Raw genomic sequence first — 19,596 nt, 5'->3', positions numbered from 1 at the left:
CTGAAACAACATACTCAACAGGGACTGACTGCATACCCTGCAGGATCTTATAGATCCCCTCCAAAATATAGCTGAGCCCCTCACTCACATGTGTAACTGCTCATTAGTGTTGGGTATCTAACCTGAGCATTTGGAAACATCCAAAGTTATTCCTATTTTCAAATTTCGTGACAATAGTAAAGTGAAAAACTGCCCATTACAATAAACTCCTGTTTGTCCAAAGTGTTGGGAAAAAAATGTCAGGTCTGGTGGTCTAGTGGAGCCAGTACAGCAGCTCAGTGTGAGTACTGGGATGATGGAGTTCTGTGCCCACTTTTGATATCAAATTGATATCGAATAATTATGTAAATTAATTAACTGATCAATTAATTACATGCCACCCTCTGATAATGTTGTAGTTTTTCCCCAGAACCTCCCCTCCCTACGCCCCCTCCCATCCCCTCCCCTCCTCTTACCTACACTTGGAAATGGTGGGAAATTGAAATTTTGGTTGTAAATCCAAAAAATAGTGGGAAATTCAAATTTATTGCCGGAATATCAAATTTTGTCTCTTCACCTTATGGTCCAGAGAATAACAGACCTAGTTCACAACAACAACAACAGAGGGCGCTGTTGGCCCTCCCTTCCCCACCCCTCCCCTCCTCTCCTTTCCCCTCCCATCCCCTCCTATCCCCACTCCTCCCTCCCCCTCCCCTCCCCTCTCCGCTCCGCCGGCCGAAGTGTCCGTGCGGTTAAAGGCGCTGCAGTCTGGAACCGCAAGACCGCTACGATCACAGGTTCGAATCCTGCCTCGGGCATGGATGTTTGTGATGTCCTTAGGTTAGTTAAGTTCAACTAGTTCTAAGTTCTAGGGGACTAATGACCTCAGCAGTTGAGTCCCATAGTGCTCAGAGCCATTTGAACCATTTGAACCCTCTCCTCTCCACTCCACAGACTATGAATCGCAAGAGAGGGTTCCAGTGTTATGCTTTCATAAGCAGTTTGATACATTGTTTTTCTGTTGTAATATATCCAAGCACTGTATGACTGCATCTTTGTACACGCCATACATTTTGCTTTTCCATCACAACTTCGAGGTCTATGTCACGTGCTAAAGCAATGTTAACACGTTTCAATCCATTGACTTTCACAGAAAGCTAGACAACACATGGTGTAAACTATGCTACTCTCACAACAGACAAGATGGTTGAAATAAAGGACAGAGGCGGTGTTTCTTATTGACAAAAATGGGGAAGACTTCACAAAGTATGGAAACTGGAAGAGTTTGCAGCATTGTGGAGCGTTTCCAAACAGCTGCCTGAATGTTATGACATCTACATTTAATCTCATCTTTTACAGTGACAGGGTAGCAAATGCCTAGATGTTCTGTTTCACAGAGATGAAGAGCAATGTTTCTTCATGTTGCAGTCATGTACACAACCACTGTTTCAGTGCTGGCTAAGCCTGGAATGTGTTTGCTCCCACCAAGACACTATCCATCTCAAACAAGTGGTATCAGTCAATCATTATGTGGTAATCAACAGTGTACCAGTGGATGGATGGGATGGAAAAGACACTGTCGATATAGGACAATATACTTTAATAAGCACCACAGTTGATTGTGTGATCACGTTTAGCAAATTTACCAGTTTTTCCGTAATTTCAATGCCAACCAATGACATGACAGGATGCTTCCCAGTTTCTGTATCGTTACCAAACCACTCCTCCACAATTGTGCATATACCATATACTAGATTCGCGAATATAGATAGATGACTGTGCAGCACATTCATTCATGGTTAATTCTCGAACATATATACCAAATTATACCAGAAAGCATACTATCTGATACAGTTAGGTTATATGCATATTTCGATCACTTCCATCATAGTGCATAATATACGATTACGATTGCCCATCTTTCCCTATATGAATTAGAGTCAAAGAGAATTCTCGCTGTCTCAGGATAAAGATGAGGAAAGAAAGATCTCCCCACACTGTCTTCGACTAATCCTTCCTAAACACTGTCACCAATGTATTTTCCAGTTAACCAGAAGTAGAATGGTACTATACCCACTACATTCCACGTCTCATGAAGGAACAGAGTGGACAGAGTCCATAACTGCTGTTCACCAAAGACTGTTCCACAGCAGTCTTACTCACGGTACCCATTCAGTGCTTAAGATCTCCCCAGATGCATGCATGTCGAGGAGGTTAGCATCCCTTACCAGTATATAGTAGATATGAGAGTGTTGTGATGATAGAACATATGGTTTAGAAGAACTATGTCGTTTATGCATGATGGAGCTCCATATGGATGGAGGTAGAAGCATTTTACGTAAATCAACTAGAGTCTGGGGTCAGTACCAAGAAGATAGTGGCAAGAGAGAAATGATTGTAGAACATAAACACATACACTCCTAAGGCTACACGGTTCTGCACGTATGCACACCATAATGTTAAAGCCATGTGGTTTCCGAAATATTTGTCATGCAGAGCGCAACACTCTTAACACTCTAATGCAGAACATAAATGTCCAACATCTGACTCAAATCCATCCTGCAAGTTTTCTATCCCACACTACGGTGACAAACTTTAAGAAGTTGAAACTACTTTCTTCTACATCAAAGAAAAACATAGTCTTTGTGATAAATGCACAATATAGCTTTCTGGAGGTATATAGCGCCCGCTGTTTACATCCGATCATAGTTCAGAAATACTATGCTCGCATCAGTCCTATAAAATGATCATCAGCAATGGATTTGCCTCTTACAAAGAAACAGACAAACACATACAAGTAGTGTTTGATGTGTGATATTACACGCCGTACTGCTCTAACTTCAGAAACAGAACATAGTCTCTTCCACACACATCTGTCAAGCAAATGTATACATAGGGTTTACAGCACCTCATAAACACCTGCCACTAGCTTAGAACCACTGCAGTTATGAAACTTTGGACCCGATTTACATTCAAGATGCATACATCTTTGTTCATTTAGAGGAGGTTTTCCATCGATGGACATGTTTCATCACACATGAATTGGAACTCCTCTGCCGACTGTGGTATGGAGAGGTCTGCTGTTAATGGTGGCAGGTAGATAGCGCCATAAGCCACACACAGCACATGCAGTTGTACACAAGTTACACCACACAATTGATACATACCGAGAGAACAAAGGAAAAAATGGTTAAATGCGTGATAAATGACCTGCAGCAAAATCTCCCTCTCTCTAGAATGCATCATCAGTCCACCATTAATTATACCCCGTTACAACCCCACCTCAATCCATCACTCCATCCTCTTTCTATCATCCTTTAACGCATATTCAAGTCATTTTAGAGGCAGATGTTTCTCTTTCCCAGGAAAGCATCAAAGACAACAATCAGCTTGAATGTATCACTATTACCTCAATAGACATAGGGTTGAATGTTGTTAAAAAGACAATATTGCAAATGTTCTGTAAGCTACTCTATTCGGGAAATCGTTAGGGAATTCAATATTCCAAAATCCACAGTGTCAAGTGTGTGCCGTGAATACCAAATTTCAGGTATAATTACTCGCCACGGATAATGCAGTGGCCAATGGCCTCCATTCAACGACCGAGAGCAACGGCGTTTGCGTAGTCAGTGCTAACAGACAAGCAACATTGTGTGAAGTAAGCGCAGAAATCAATGTGGGACGTACGACGGACGTATCCGTTACGAAAGACAGTGAAATTTGGCGTTAATGAGCTATGACACGAGAAGGCCAACGCGAGTGCCTTTGCTCATGCACGACGTCCCCAGCACCTCCTCTCCTGGGCTTGTGACAATACTGGTTGAACCCCAGGCGACTGGAAAACTATGGGCTCGTGACCATATCGGTTGGACACTAGACAACTGGAAACTGTGGCCTGGTCACATGAGTACCTATTTCAGTTAGTAAGAGCTGATGGTAGAGATAAAGAGTGGCACAGACCCCACGAAGCCATGGTTTGCAGAACATTCTGGACAGTTCGAGCAAATGATTTGGCCACCCACATCACCCAATGTGAATCCTATCGAACATTTATGGGACATAAACGTAAGACATTTCATACACAAAATCCAGCAGCGGAAGCACTTTCGCACTTATGGACGGCTATAGAGGGAGCATGGCTCAGTGTATCTGCAGGGGACTTTTAGTCACATTTTGAGGCCACACCACGTCGAGATGCTACTCTACGCTGGGCAAAGGGAGGCCCGACCGATATTAGGAGGTATCCTACGACTTCTGTCACCTCAGTGTAATGTACATTCAAAAAATTTAATTTTATGTAGTAGTAGTACTGTATTGGGAAAAAGTGGGCCTTACATAATCACAACACTAATTAAATGGTAACTTTCATATACTCGCAGCTGTACAAGTTTGTATCAGAAACGTACATGCTATATGGGAATGAAAGTATCAATAAGTTGCCAAAGGAGATAAAATGTATACTGAATATTAACGCTTTTGCAAGCTCTGCTAGGGAATATCTATAGTAATCAGCGCAGGATCGATGTGGTTATTTGCGGATTTGGCATGCTTAATCTAAGGATGGATGGATAGATTGATTAGGTTAAAGGGACGAAACTACGAGCTCATTGGTTCACCACGGTAAGATGCCTTTCCTGCGAAGTGTGCAAAGCCTGCGAATTGTATAACTTGGGTGCCAGCCCAGTATTCAGCTAGTTGGAGGTGGGAAACCGCCTAAAAACCACATCCGTGTTGGTTGTTGGCACTCCGATACTCGTTGTTAATCCGCCGGGGGGATTTGATCCTGCCCAAAGCACCTCCCCATCAGGTAAGCAGTGCTGTAACACAGACGGCTATCCTCATAGATTCAGTAAGTGAATACAAGAACTTCGATATACATAATTTGCAACTCTCATATTTGTAATATATAGGGCAACATTAAATCGTGATTACGAAGACTAGAATTAAGCCAACATCATTTTGCACATTGTACTACATAAGCCCCCCCCCATGAACCATGGACCTTGCCGTTGGTGGGGAGGCTTGCGTGCCTCAGCGATACAGATAGCCGTACCGTAGGTGCAACCACAACAGAGGGGTATCTGTTGAGAGGCCAGACAAACGCGTGGTTCCTGAAGAGGGGCAGCAGCCTTTTCGGTAGTTGCAGGGGCAACAGTCTGGATGATTGACTGATCTGGCCTTGTAACATTAACCAAAACGGCCTTGCTGTGCTGGTACTGCGAACGGCTGAAAGCAAGGGGAAACTACAGCCGTAATTTTTCCCGAGGGCATGCAGCTTTACTGTATGAAGTAGCATGGAGAGCTGCATCAAACCAGTCTCGGGACTGAAGACCACAACAACAACAACAACAACAACAACTACATAAGAACAACGGGATAAACAAATAAATAAGTAAACCCAGGTGGCAGGTGTCATCAGTGCCAACATGAGTCACAGATAGCAGGCGGGAGGGCCCATTGCGCTAAACCACTCGTGACAGAGCATCCACCATATTGAAGCATGGCAATGACACACAGTCCATGCTCCATTCCACCTCATTCCACTTTGGTAATAATTATTAAATAACTGGTTTCAGAGCAAATGTGAGAATGGATTAAGCACTGGAGAAGGATGTATACATGGAAATATTGAGAGCCAACATTGCCGACTTTATGGCGTGTTATATATCTACATCTACGTCTACGTCCACTGCCGGTAGGTGGGTGGTCAGCGCCACAGCATGTCAATCCTAAGGGCCTGGATTCGATTCCCGGCTGGGTCGAGATTTTCTCTGCTCAGGGACTGGGTGTTGTGTTGTCCCAATCATCATCATTTCATCCCCATCGACATGCAAGTCGCCGAAGTGTCGTCAGATCGAAAGACTTGCACCTGGCAAACAGTCTACCAGACAGGGGGCCCTAGTCACACGACATTTGCATTTATCTACGTCTACATCTATACGCCACAAACCAACCTGCGGTGTGTGGCCAAGGATACTCTGTGTAACACCGTCACTGCCACCCTGTACTGTTCCAGATGCAAATAATGTGCTGGCATACGCTGGCACCAGCACACCATGCGGCATAAAGGTTATGAGAGATCGATTGAGGCTAATGACAGACTCGCTGGAAACGCGCCGACAGAGCCCTCTCGGCCGCCAGTGTTTAGGATCGCCGCCGCGGACCGGAGGGCCAGTTAGTTCGACCGGAGGGCCAGTTATTTCGTTGCAGTCTGTCGCACTGAATAGGTTCCAGCCTCATCAATCGCGGCCCATCGGGAATCGCAGTAGCAGTTAGCTCCGCCGTAAACTCAGAGACAGGCAGCAAATAGAAATCATAATAGTGTACATAGCGGACTTTGTACTTCACCAGCAGTGAGGCTGTTGACTATACAGCAGACATTGTACCACTACGAATTTCTTGAGTTAAGTAAACTTTCCATTCTTATGTATAAAGAACCCAGTTAATCCATGTGTTGCTTATTTTTTTTAATATACAGAGTCACCCAAAAGTTCGTAAACATTTGAAAATCCACAAATTCATGTAATAATGTATGGAGGGAGGTAAAAATTCACACATGCCTAAAATGACACGGGGTTTTATTGAAACCAAAAACGAATGCAAAAACTGGCCAATAGACGGCGCTGGACAGCAACACATCTGTGACGCCGCATGAGAATCGTGTAGATAATGAGTTTAGTTAAAGAGGGAGTCAAATCACCGCTAGCATGACTGATGAGCACCTGCGAGAAGGTACGACTTTTATGTAGGATGGCGCTCCACCCCAAGCCGTTATACATGTGAAAGATCTTTTCCGCTCATCGTTTGGTAAAGGTTACGTGCTGAGGCGCCACGTTCCTCATGCTTGCCCTCACAGGTCCCCAGACCTCAATCTGTGTGATTATTGGACGTGGGGTTACCTGAAGTCCCAAGTCTACCGCGATCGCCCTATCTCATCAGGAATGCTAAAAGACAACATTCGTTGGAAATTTCCCACTATTCCTACTGATGTGCTGTTCGCAACATTGTCCCTCGATTACAGGTATTGCTCATAAATGACAGCCGACATGTTGAGCATTTATTATAAAGAACACCGTCCTTGCTAAAAATCAACTATTGTGCTAATTATTGCTTTTGTATCACATGAAGCGCCATCCGTCTGTCATTTTGTGCACTTTTATTTGGTTTCAATAAAATCCCATGTTATCTCGAGCATATGAGTCAAATTTTACCTCTCTACCCATATTATTCCGTGAGGTATAAAATTTTCGAATCTTAACAGATTTTTGGTCCACCCTGTACATAGGATATAAATATGCATATAATGGGGAAACATTGTTAGCAGAAATCTCGAAAAGGACTTGACCGGTTTAATTAAAATTCTCTAACAAACATTTGCGTATATATATATATATATATATATATATATATATATATATATATATATATATATAGCCCGTGTGAGGTTGATAGATCCTCCATCGGGCGCCTCCCCAGGTGGCGGATTGGGGAAAGCCTCCCAGATATGGGTGGCACCGAGGAAATCAAATACTCGGGGCGGACCAAAACTATCACATCCTCGAGGATAAGTACCCGGAGTAAAAACCGGCGAAACGAAGAAAACTAACACAAAAGCCCAGACACGTCTGTGTGGTAACCACCGGTACTCTGGCCAGCGTCTGTCACCAATGGTGCGGCTGATACGTGCTCCAGGAACTGAAAATCCCTGGTTCTACCAAACTGGCGCAAGCCAGACGAATTACAAGCATAATGGCAAGTACACCTAAAAACAACATTACCCCAGGTGGACGATCCACCCGTCGCAAGACGGCAACCAGACACTCGGATTCTGGGGGACCTGGAGATGTACTAAAGGGCGAGTCGGAGCGCTCTGGCAAACTACCCAAGAAAACACACACATACTTTGGCACCTTCAACATACAGAGACTAACACAAACGGGAAAATTACACAATCTAACAACGGAACTCACCAGTCAAAAGATCTCGATCCTAGCGCTACAAGAAACAAGATATACGGATTCAGACACAATAGACTACGGAAACTACAGATTCTTCAAGAGTGGAACCAACAGGAAAATCGGCAAAGGAGGAGCACTCCTCGGCATGGCCTTCGCAGTAAACAAAAACATCCTAGACTCAGTAAAAGAAGTCAACGCGATCAACAACAGGCTCATGACCATGCGAATCAAACACGCCAACAAGAACTACACCCTCATCAACGTACATGCCCCCACGAACGCAGACAACAATGACAAACCAGAAGAAACAGACAAATTCTGGGACAAACTCGAAACCACCCTGGCAAAAATACCCCAAGACAACGCGAAAATTCTACTAGGCGATTTCAACGCACAAATCGGCAGAGAAAAACGCTACAGAAAAACAGTAGGACATTTCCCTGCACACAAATTCACCAACAAAAACGGCACCAGACTAATCGAACTCTGCCAGCAAAACAACCTCAAAATCATGTCAACCTCCCTGATGAAAAAGCCCAAGAAACAAAAGACGTGGCGATCACCAGTCCACTCACTAGGCGAATTCCAGATAGATCACGTGGCAATCTCCTATGAATACCAGAAAGAAATCCACGACGTCCAAGTGAGAAAAGGCGCCAACATAGATTCGGACCACTACCTAACAAGAATCAAAATCAAACTCACACCAAGAAGACAACACAAAAAGAAATTGACCTCACCGAAATTTGATACAAGAAAGATAAGAGAATCGAACATCACAGAACACTGGGAAAAACAAGAGGCGAAAGATTGGACCAGCTTTAAACAAAAAATTGTGAACACAGCCAAAGAACTGATCCCGCTGACTAGAAAACCCAGGCACCCTTGGTGGAACACTACCTGCGAAATCGCCCTACAAAATCGAAGAACAGCTTTCACAAACTACAACAGCAACAAAACACAAGAAACACAGGACAACTTCCATGAAATTCGAAGACAAACATCGAAAACAATAAGACAAGAGAAACGCAAATACATAAACGATCAGCTAAACTCCATCGAAGAAGACTTTAGAAATTTCAACACACGGGATTTCTACAGGACGTTCGCCAACCAAGTCAAAGGATACTCACCACAGAACCTCTGCTTCAGAAAAGAAGACGGAAAACTGGCACTTACCAACAAAGAAAACTGTGAAGAGCTCGCGAAGTACTTTTCAAAATTACTAAATTGCCCGGAACCTAGCTCAACCTTCGAACCCCGAGAACCGGCCAACGCACCGGAAGACTCACCATCACCAACAAAAGAAGAAATCCTCCACTGCATAAAGAAACTGAAAAACAACAAGGCAGCCGGTGAAGACGGAATAACGGCAGAACTGCTGAAGAACCTAGGACCAAACTCACTAAACGAAATCACACAAATCATACAGAACACGTGGACAACCGAAATCATACCTGACGACTGGAAGACCGCACTCATTCACCCGCTACACAAGAAAGGTGACAGGACAGACACAAACAATTATAGAGGAATTTACCTGCTACCGGTCATCTACAAAATTCTATCAACCTGCCTTCTCACCAGAACGCAAGGACAACTGGAACCCGCCATCTCGGAATACCAAGCGGGTTTCAGACCCAACAGAGCCTGCCCCGAACAAATCTTCAACCTGAAATCAATCATAAAATCCCACATGACAAGCCCCAAAAAAATAATCTGCACTTTCGTCGACTTCAAAAAGGCTTACGACTCGATCGACAGAAAGTCCCTCATCCAAATCCTCAGAGAAAAAGGCCTAGACCAAAAGACCCGAAGACTAATCGAACAGACACTAACCAATACAAAATCCAAAGTCAAATTCATGGGCGAAATCTCGGACCCCTTTGAAATCCACACTGGCCTAAGACAAGGAGATGGACTATCCCCGCTATTGTTCAACATCGTCCTGGACAAAGTAATGAGCGAATGGGAAGCTGAAGTCAGGAGACAAAACACCTGGAGACCAGTCACATTAGGAAGGAAAAGACTGGAAATCCCTTACCTAGCATTCGCAGACGACCTAGCGATACTGACCTATGACCCAACATCAGCAAAAACACAGATCGAAATCCTGAAAGGATGCACCGAGAAAGTCGGCCTACAAATCTCTTTTGAAAAAACGCAAGTCCTAACAAGAGAAGGCGACGACATCACAACCAAGTACGGCAAAATTAAAGGGGTCACACACTTCAGATACCTAGGCGAAATCATCGAACCGACCGGAACAGAGAAACTGGCTTACGAAGACAGACAACAGAAGACACGGAAATCACTAGGCATGGTACGAAACGTCTACAACAAACAATGCATTTCCAGAAACACCAAGATCAGACACTATAACACAGTGATCAAACCCGCCGTACTGTATGCCAGCGAAACACTAGCACTCAACAGGAAAATCAAAACTGAAGAAATCAAAAAAGAAGAACGCAAAATCATGAGGAAAATTTTAGGAGGAAGACCCACACCAGATGGCTACAGACTACAGAAGAACTCAACAGTAGAAGCATATTCGAACATCGAGAACGATATGAGAAAAAGGCGCCTTAAATTCTACGGACATTTAGATAGACTCCCTGAAACAAGACTCACCAAGAAAATTCTAGAACACATCAAGACACTTAAAGTCTCGACACCCTGGATGGAAGGAGTCCGAAAAGACCTACAAGCAATTGGCACCACAAACACCACAGACAGAAGCACCTTCCGAAAACACATAGACAATTGGGAAGTAAAGTCAGAAGCGCTAAAACAGCGGACCAAACAAGAATGGTCTGAGGAGAGAAAAGAGGCCCTCTCCAAGAGAATGAAGGAGTACTGGAAGGACAAGGAGAACAAGCCTTCAAAGTCATAAGCTTAACGATTTCCTTTTAGGGAAAATTCGCCAACAATAATAATAATGTATATATAGAGAACTGATTGCGACAGAGAGAATGCTATGCTGTGCAAATTTGCGGTTTCGTTTTCTTTCTCGCAGTAAGCTTTAATTACGATAACAAAACACGTAAACCATTAGACAAACAATTTCTCCCATGTACATAGCTGAAAAAAAAATTGCGCACCTGGAAAGACGACGTCGATTTTGATCCGATGACAGCATATGCCAACTGATGTGCTGATAACTGTTTCAGCGTTGTCCACCAACAAATAGCGAAGTTGGACAGCTAAAGGAGCGCCATATGTGTCTACCCTTTAATACGGAATGCTCCCTGCCAGAAGACTCAGTGTAGTGCAAACGTGTGAAGCAAGCAGGCATCCACGCCACGGGGATGTACTCTTCTTTCCTACAGCCAACTGACAGAGTTTCAAAGGGGGCAAATTGTGTCCTTTTGAGAGGCGGGATAGTCCTTCTGAAGAATTTTCACACAAGCTGGACATGCTGCATCAGTTGTGCAACGATGCTGGTATCAGTGGTCGCGTGAACATTCTCACACCAGTAGACGCGGTTCTGGACGCCCAAGCAGTACAGACGCCCGCCAGGATCGTCGCGCTATAAGGACGGCAGTGGTAGATCGCACAGGTACCACAGCACAGATAAGACGACTTGTGAACCCAGACGTGACAACACGAACTGTTGCGAACCGCTTACTAACAGTGGGACTACGGACACATCCCACCTCTGTCCCGTCGTCCGCTCACGACACAGTATCGATGTGCACAGCTCGACTGCTGATGCCAGAGGGTTACTTAGCGCTGTAGTCTTCAGCGATGAAAGCAGATTCTGCCTGCACGCAATTGATGGTCGTTTGCGTGTACGACGTAGACCTGTTGAGTGCTGCCCCGTTGTGTGTATTCGTCCAAGACACTAGCCCCACGCCAGGCCTAACAGGTCTGAGACCTGATGAGCTTAGGGCTGCCATCCACCTCGATATATCGGGACCATCACTGTTACAGACCTTCTTGTCCCCGACATCCCGACAAGACCATAGATTTGTCCCGATTTTCCAAAAATAGTTTTACGGGTTGGCTCAAGTCCTGAAGTAAAGCCATCTTTTAGCACAACATGTAAATGCAGCATCAGTCAGTTTCATTTATGTCAACAAGTCTATGCTGGCAAGGTTGTCTCACAGACGGCACTGCTTGTTGGGTGTCGTGTATCGACGATGCAAGCGGGTGGTGATTCGAGAAAATACATTACCAGTAGCAAAATATTATATACCTGTGACTAAAAATGGTGTGAAAATTTCAGGCAACAATTGTTTTCAGGAATAGATGTATCTGAAGAGGTTTTTAGAAACTAAGCATGACACGGAAGAATGGAAGTCTAAACACTCCGTGGAAGAAAGGTGGATTTACTTTCTTAAGAAAACCGAAAATCCTGAACGCAAATGTCAGCTGCTAAAATTATGCTGGTATTTGTTTTCTATCCCCGAACACAATGCCTCTGTAGAAAGAGTATTTTCGCTGATGTCGGCCCAGTGGACTGATGAGAGAAACTGACTGCTGCCATGAAGCGTGGAATCAATCTTACAGTGCCAGTTTAACTAAAGGCTGACTTGCACGGAGCTTTACAAATACGTAAAATGGAAAAAATACTTGCTGAAAAATATGAAATCTTCCGAAAAATATGGTGTACCGATACTTCTGTCACAACAAACTCCATGTAAATGTGATCTAAATAAAAAGTCATTATATTAAATAAAATTCTTACTTCATTTTTACATCCCCATGTGAGAGTGTCCCGACGAGGTCCCCGCTAGATATGGCAACCATAGATAAGCTACAACTCTCATTCACCTTTACTTTTTCTAGACGTGACACTAACCAGCTCCCAGTAAGTGCAGAATATTTCGACGTTCTTGTGGCAGGAAGGTGAGATGCTTTTCCAACAGGACAATGCTTGCTCACTGTCTCTGGCTAGTCTGGTCTCTGGATTTGTCTTCAATTGAGCACATGTGAGATATGATGGGATGAGAAGTGACTCATTCGACTTGTCAACCAACAACTCTTACAGAACAACATGAACAGGTCGAGAAGGTGTGGCCTAACGTACCCCAGGACAGTATTCGCCATCAGTATGATCGACTGGGTGCCAGTAAGTGCCTGCATTGCCACCCGTGGAGGCTACATCACATAGTTACATGGTGACAATTATTGAACTATATGAAAAAACGTAAATTAGTTACAAACTACGTCATGCACACACTTTATTCAACACGTTAAACGTCACTGCAGATAGTCGGATTAGGTCATGACATGTTCGCCATCATTGGCGATGACGCGGTGCAGACGAATTGCGAAATTCTGCGTGACCCGCTGAAGTGACGGAACATCAATGCTGTCGATGACTTTCTGAATATCTGTTTTCAGCTCAGCAATGGTTTTGAGATTAATGCTGTACAACTTGTCTTTAATGTGTTCAGATCCAGAGAATATGGCGGCCAATCGAAGCCCATGCCAGTGGCCTCTGTGTACCTCAGAGCCAGAATGTGGCCCCCAATGTGCTCCTCCAGGACATCAAACACTCTCCTGCTTCGATGGGGTCGAGCTCTGTCTTGCATGAGCTACACCTTGTCGAAATAAGGGTCACTTTGGATAATGAGGATGAAATCATTTTCCAAAACCTTCGCGTACCGTTCGGTAGTCACCGTGCCATCAAGGAATATCGCACCGATTATTTCGTGACTGGACGCTGCACACCACACAGACAGCCGTTGAGAGTGAAGACACTTTTCAATAGCGAAACGCGGATTCTCAGTTCCCCAAATGCCCCAATTTTGCTTATTGACGACCCATAGAAATGAAAGTGGGCTTCGTCGTTAAACCAAATCATACAGCACATAATAATTCCCGCCATGCCCCGCGGCCAACCGTGCAGTTTGAACGTCCTAACGCAAACCGTTCAGAAGCTATGACGATTTTATTTCATATAGTTCAATAATTGCCACCCTGTATATGGGTGTTTCAGCATGGGCCGATACCTGGTACCTCAAAACAGCCTGTGCTATTTATCTGAAAATGTAATCATTTCAGGTACTCTCTATGCACTGTTGAAACAATAAATCCTGAGTGAATTGGAAACCTATAAAAGGATGTACTATTTTTTTCCAGCGGAGTACATTCTTTCTCCTTTTATATAATTTTAAACAAAAATTATATACACAAGAAAGTGCTGTTTTGTTTGTTTTCTTCTTCGCCATTTGTTTCACAGAAAACAAGAAAGTTGTATTTATAGCTTACCAGCTTATGATTAGAATATTACTAAGGAATCTGAATCGTTTCATACATTGTAATCCTACCTATTCGCAGATTAAAACTATGCGAAATATTGTCACTGAAGCTACTATCCTCACAGACCCAGAAACTGGAGAGGTCTCTCTCATACCACCTATACCAGTTATACCAACCGATTAACCCTTTCAAGATTCGTTTGCAATTATAATAAACAAGCCTCAAGATCAGAGAAAGAGGATAAAAGAAGATGGACAGACAGGGGACAGAGGAGATGGACAGAGAGATTATTGAGGATATGGACATAGAGAGGGGGATAGAGGAGATGAACGTAGAGGGTGAATGGAGGAGATGGACAGAGAAGGGTGCAGAGGAGATGGACAGGGAGAGGGACAGAGGAGATGGACAAAGTGAGAGGAATAGAGCAGGTGGACAGAGAGGGGATGGAGGAGACTGACAGAGAGGGAACAGAGGAGGCAGACAGAGAGGGGACAAAGGAGATAGGCATAGATAGTGAGTGGAGGGGATGGCCATAGAGGGGCGATGGAGGGGATGGAGAAAGAATGAGAGAGGAGGAGGAGGAGTGAGAAGAGATGAACAGAGAGAGAAGGGGGAAGAAGTTTAGGATTTTTTTCAAGTCCCATACAGATCTAGCAGTTAGCGAGCATTGCTGGGTTCGTCAGTAACTATAAGGCCCTCGTGGCAGGACTAAGATTTGGCCTCTCTTCTTTGGTGCCAGGCACAGTTGTATTTGGGGAAGTGCTTTAATCTTTATATTGTTTTAGGAAGGCCGCACTGCTAAGTAAATGGTTTCCTGTCAGGAGATAAATTTGCTATGATTGGCCCATTGATGACAGGACAATTCATGCTTTAGCTTTTTGTAAATGGCAAGCAGGTAGTTGCTGCAGGACTCGAGCCCTTCAGTCGGCAGCATGATACACAATGCCAAGGTAAGTGCGTTTAAGTGAACGTCCATTATCACACTATCTGGACACCAGAAAAATGGTCGAGTGAAGTGCCTTACTCATCCGGCCTACCTCCCAGAACGAAGCACGCTTTGGTGCAACATCCCAGACGAGGCACCATGGCAAGCAAACAGGTAGTAAATCGTATATTTACAGACAGACCAAGGCCTGGTTCAATCACAGGAGGTAAAAGTAAGTAGAATTCTACCAGTTTTCCTGGTTTATTGTGGCAGAAGGACCCACCCAAGCCTGATCTACACTATGTGATCAAAAGTATCCGGACACCTGGCTGAAAATGACATAAATTCGTGGCGCCCTCCACCGGTAATGCTGGAATTCAGTATGGTGTTGGCCCACCATTAGCCTTGACGACAGCTTCCACTCTAGCAGGCATACGTTCAATAAGGTGCTGGAAGGTTTCTTGGGGAATGGCAGCCCATTCTTCATGGAGTGCTGCACTGAGGAGATGTATCGATGTCGGTCGGTGAGGGTCAGGACTCTGTGCAAGCCAGTCCATCACAGGGATGTTATTGTCGCGTAACCACTCCGCCACAAGCCGTGCATTATGAACGGGTGCTCATAGTGTTGAAAGATGCAGTCATCATTCCCGAATTGCTCTTCAACAGTGGGAAGCAAGAAGGCGCTTAAAACATCAATGTAGACCTGTGTCGTGATAGTGCCACGCAAAAAAAACAAGGGGTGCAAGCCCCCTCCATGAAAAACACGACCACGCCATAACACCACCGCCTCCGAATTTTTCTGTTGGCACTAAACACGCTGGCAGATGACGTTCACAAGGCATTCGCCATACCCACACCCTACCATCGGATCGCCACATTGTGTACCGTGATTCGTCACTCCACTTTTCAATCATCCAAAGTTTACGCTCCTTACACCAAGAGAAGCGTCGTTTGGCATTTAACAGCGTGATGTGTGGCCTATGAGCAGCTGCTCGACCATGAAATCCAAGTTTTCTTACCTCTCGCCTAACTGTCATAGTATCTGCAATGGATCCTGACGCAGTTTGGAATTCCTGTGTGATGGTCTGGATAGATGTCTGCCTATTACACGTTGCGGCGATCTCCAACTGTCGGTGGTCTCTGTCAGTCAACAGACGAGATCGGCCTGTACGCTTTTGTGCTGAACGTGTCCCTTCACGTTTCCACTTGACTATCACATCGGAAACAGTGGACCTTGGGATGTTTAGGAGTGTGGAAATCTCGAGCACTGACGTATGACACAAGTGACACCCAATCACCTGATCACGTTCCAAGTCCGTGAATTCCGCGGAGCGCTGCTCTCTCGCAATGTGTAATGACTACTGAGGTCGCTGAAATGGAGTACTTGTCAGTAGGTGGCAGCACAATGCACCTAATATGAAAAACATATGTTTTTGGGGGTGTCGGGATACTTTTGATCACAAAGTGTATGTAGAGTGAGCGCTTTACTAACCGAGGCTGTATTTAACACACTCAGACGGGGCCAGCAATAGGACACTGAATTTATAAGTATGAACAATCCTTGTTCTGAAAGTTACCTCCTGTAATCAGTCACAATATTAATGTATTATGAATTACATCTGTTTATTCACGACTAGTTCGAGTAACCGTCGCTCATTATCAAACATCGAATCTACGCTATACTCTTGTATTTGCATTAACAAATATGCTATTAATTAAACTGACATCGAAGCTCTCTGTTGGGAATATCTATTCTGGAGTCTCGGCTAATATGTCTTCCTACAGAATTATTGGTCTGCTGGCGTCGACGGATCTGTTTTCAACTCTTTTGCATTGTATTGAAATTGCGTTATTTATTTGTTAACAGGAGATTTCCTGTCGTAACAGAAGCGTGCTATGCATGGATAACACTTCCAAACACTCTGTTCAGTATAAAATAGTTGAGCGGATCGTAGCTGCTCGAGTGCAAGCTGGTAATGTTGTGGCTAACTGAATAAAATTGAGAGTAGAAGCTTAGCGTCCGCTGGTTCGCTCGTGCTTGCATAGTAAGTACATGTAAACATGTATTAGGCCTACCGAAAAATTACTGTATTAATGAGCCGTTTCATTTTCTATGGAATTCTGATAAAGTCAATTTGTCGTGGCGACTGTTAAATAGCTTTCTTTGATTTAATTTACAAATTGCAGCACATTCTAAACTTTTCACACTAATTATGCTTCTAATGCATGTTTTTTTCCGTATGTACTTCTAACCAAAAGGCGATTGTAACTGGAGTCCCAAGTTTTTGTTAATCATGCCTTTTGCCTTCTTGTGATATTTCCGTAGAAACTTTCATCCCCTAACACATATTTCTTTATATCTAACCGATGAGTGAAATACCAGTTTTCATGGATTTAGCTTTCTTTTTAATACAACGAAATATTTTCTTAAACATTTTCATCCAATATTTCACGTCCTTGGAGGTTGAATTTCCAAAAACAATGGAACACGTATTTTTTTCTTTCTGACAGAGTTACCAAATACAAATTTTCATAGATTAGGCTTTGGATAGTTTGAGACAACTTATCATCCCCTATTTTATCCCCGTAGGGGTGAATTTCCAAAAACACTGACAGACGTACTTTTTTTTAATTTCTGTCTGAGAAGTTAAATACCAATTATCATAGATGTAGCTTTTAAACAATGTGTAGTTCTTTAATGATGATTATTCCACCAACATAAGGGCCAAATTTCCAAAAATGCTGAAACAAGTATTTCTTTATTCCTGACCAATTAACCAAATACGAGTTTTCGTAGGTCTACCATCAAAGCTGTCTTAATAGCGACATATTTTCAAACAACGTTACATCCCCTATTTCACCCTCTCTCAGGGTGGAATTTCAAAAAATCCTTTTTCCAACGATGTCTATAGATCAACACCCTCTGGAAATTCCAAGTTTCTATTCTTAGTGGTTTGGGCTAAGCGATAGTGAGTCTGAGTGAGTCAGTCGGGACATTGCCTTTTATACATAGAGATAAGAAATACAGCAAAACTAACCTGTGGCGCGTCCTGTCAGAATCCCATGGTAAAATTCCCTTCTGCTGTTCGAACTACACTCGCTGCTCCATTTTGTTAACGAAGTATCATTTGTGCGAAAATGCTACCAAGCTTATTTTAACTATATCACGTAAGATGATATGATTTTATAGACTGAAGTCTTTCAGTCCTACTGCCAAAAGTATGAAACAGACTCCACTTGTTACACTGTTTATGCGTTTTCGGAACCCTCGTTACGTGCTTCTAAATGCAATACATTGTTATTGTTGCTACGATGTTGTTGCATCTCTGTTACGTTTTCCCACCTCTGCGGTGCTGAATGAAGACTGCCACGGACGGTACCCCGGTCTGCTGCCGCTGCAGCGCTGTCTCTGGCAGCGTGGAGGCGGCGCGAGGCCGCGTCTGGGTTCCGTTTGCTCAGCGCCGCAGCAGCTTCTGGCGTCGCCGCCTTAATGGGCCGCTTATCTGTGTGGCAGTGTCCTCCTCACTGCCTCTAATTATTGGAGATACACGCCAGGAAGCGATCGCTACTAGCTAAAGAGAAAGGGTCGTTTTGCAAGGACGTCAGGTGTAACATTGAAATGGGGCCACGAGTCCTAAATTTTTCATTTATTTTATGAATGCTGACCAGATTAAGGATCCGAGGCTCTCTTTTATACAGAACTGAGTAACTTACTTTTTTCATTTACAGTTATTTCACCCTCCTCGCCACAATTTGCTGGGCTCAGCAGTACGGACATCCTGCTCTTCTGCCAAAAGGTTGGAATGTAAATAAAGATAAAGCAGTATGATTAAATGCTGTAACATTTTCATAATTTTCTTAAATCAATACATCTTTGACGGTATTAATATCATGTTAGAATGTTAACTTCCTTCGACTATTATTAAAACAAAAAAAAACTCAAAAGTAAAACAAAAATACGTAAACGGATATTTAAAAGGCGTTACAGACTGGTAGCTATCTTACAAGAAACACTGCTCTTGACTAAAAATTGAAGGACCTGCCCTGGGGAAGGATAAATTAGAAGAGAGAAAACGTCAAGTAGTCTCAAGCTTGTGTGCAAGCAGAGGGGTTCGATTAGGTTGGTGTTGGTTTGGATGGTAGACAACGACATCTTACCTTTCAAACGATAGGCCTATCGTTTCCACATAACAATCAATGGCAGTACATCCTATCACATTAACTGCTTCCTCTTCTTTTCCATCTGCTTCCCGGTGTTATATCTTTTTTATGGTCAACGTATAACGAGCCTTTGCTCATTTTCGATAGGACACTGTTTTCACATGTATGCGAATCGTTTGTTTCGTGTTCATTTGCCTGTGTGAACGTTGCTAACGTTAGCTTGATAGTATTTCTTTGGTTAATTCATTCCGATGTACACAGAAGACATAGATAGTAAAGATACATCTAAAGCGTTTGAGAATGCTCAAGATGTCCCGAACACGTGCGGCCCACTCCACAATATCTCTTCCAAATACACCG

The 19,596-nt window shown here is 43.6% G+C and overlaps 1 protein-coding gene across 1 annotated transcript in view; it reads right to left on the bottom strand.

Moving 5' to 3' along the window:
* Positions 1-18,582, bottom strand: part of LOC126412595 (venom serine protease-like) — a 306,758-nt gene extending 288,176 nt beyond the window's left edge. The window contains exon 1 of the mRNA XM_050082261.1: positions 18,419-18,582. The gene's annotated coding sequence lies outside the window, so the exon portion shown is untranslated. The remainder of the gene's footprint in view (positions 1-18,418) is intronic.
* Positions 18,583-19,596: the final 1,014 nt, after the last annotated feature.

This window comes from Schistocerca serialis, chromosome 1 (genome assembly GCF_023864345.2).
Source record: "Schistocerca serialis cubense isolate TAMUIC-IGC-003099 chromosome 1, iqSchSeri2.2, whole genome shotgun sequence".
NCBI classification, from domain to species: domain Eukaryota; kingdom Metazoa; phylum Arthropoda; class Insecta; order Orthoptera; family Acrididae; genus Schistocerca; species Schistocerca serialis.
The sequence above is the reverse complement of the archived record's forward strand: the minus strand, read 5'-3'. Positions and strand labels throughout refer to the sequence as shown.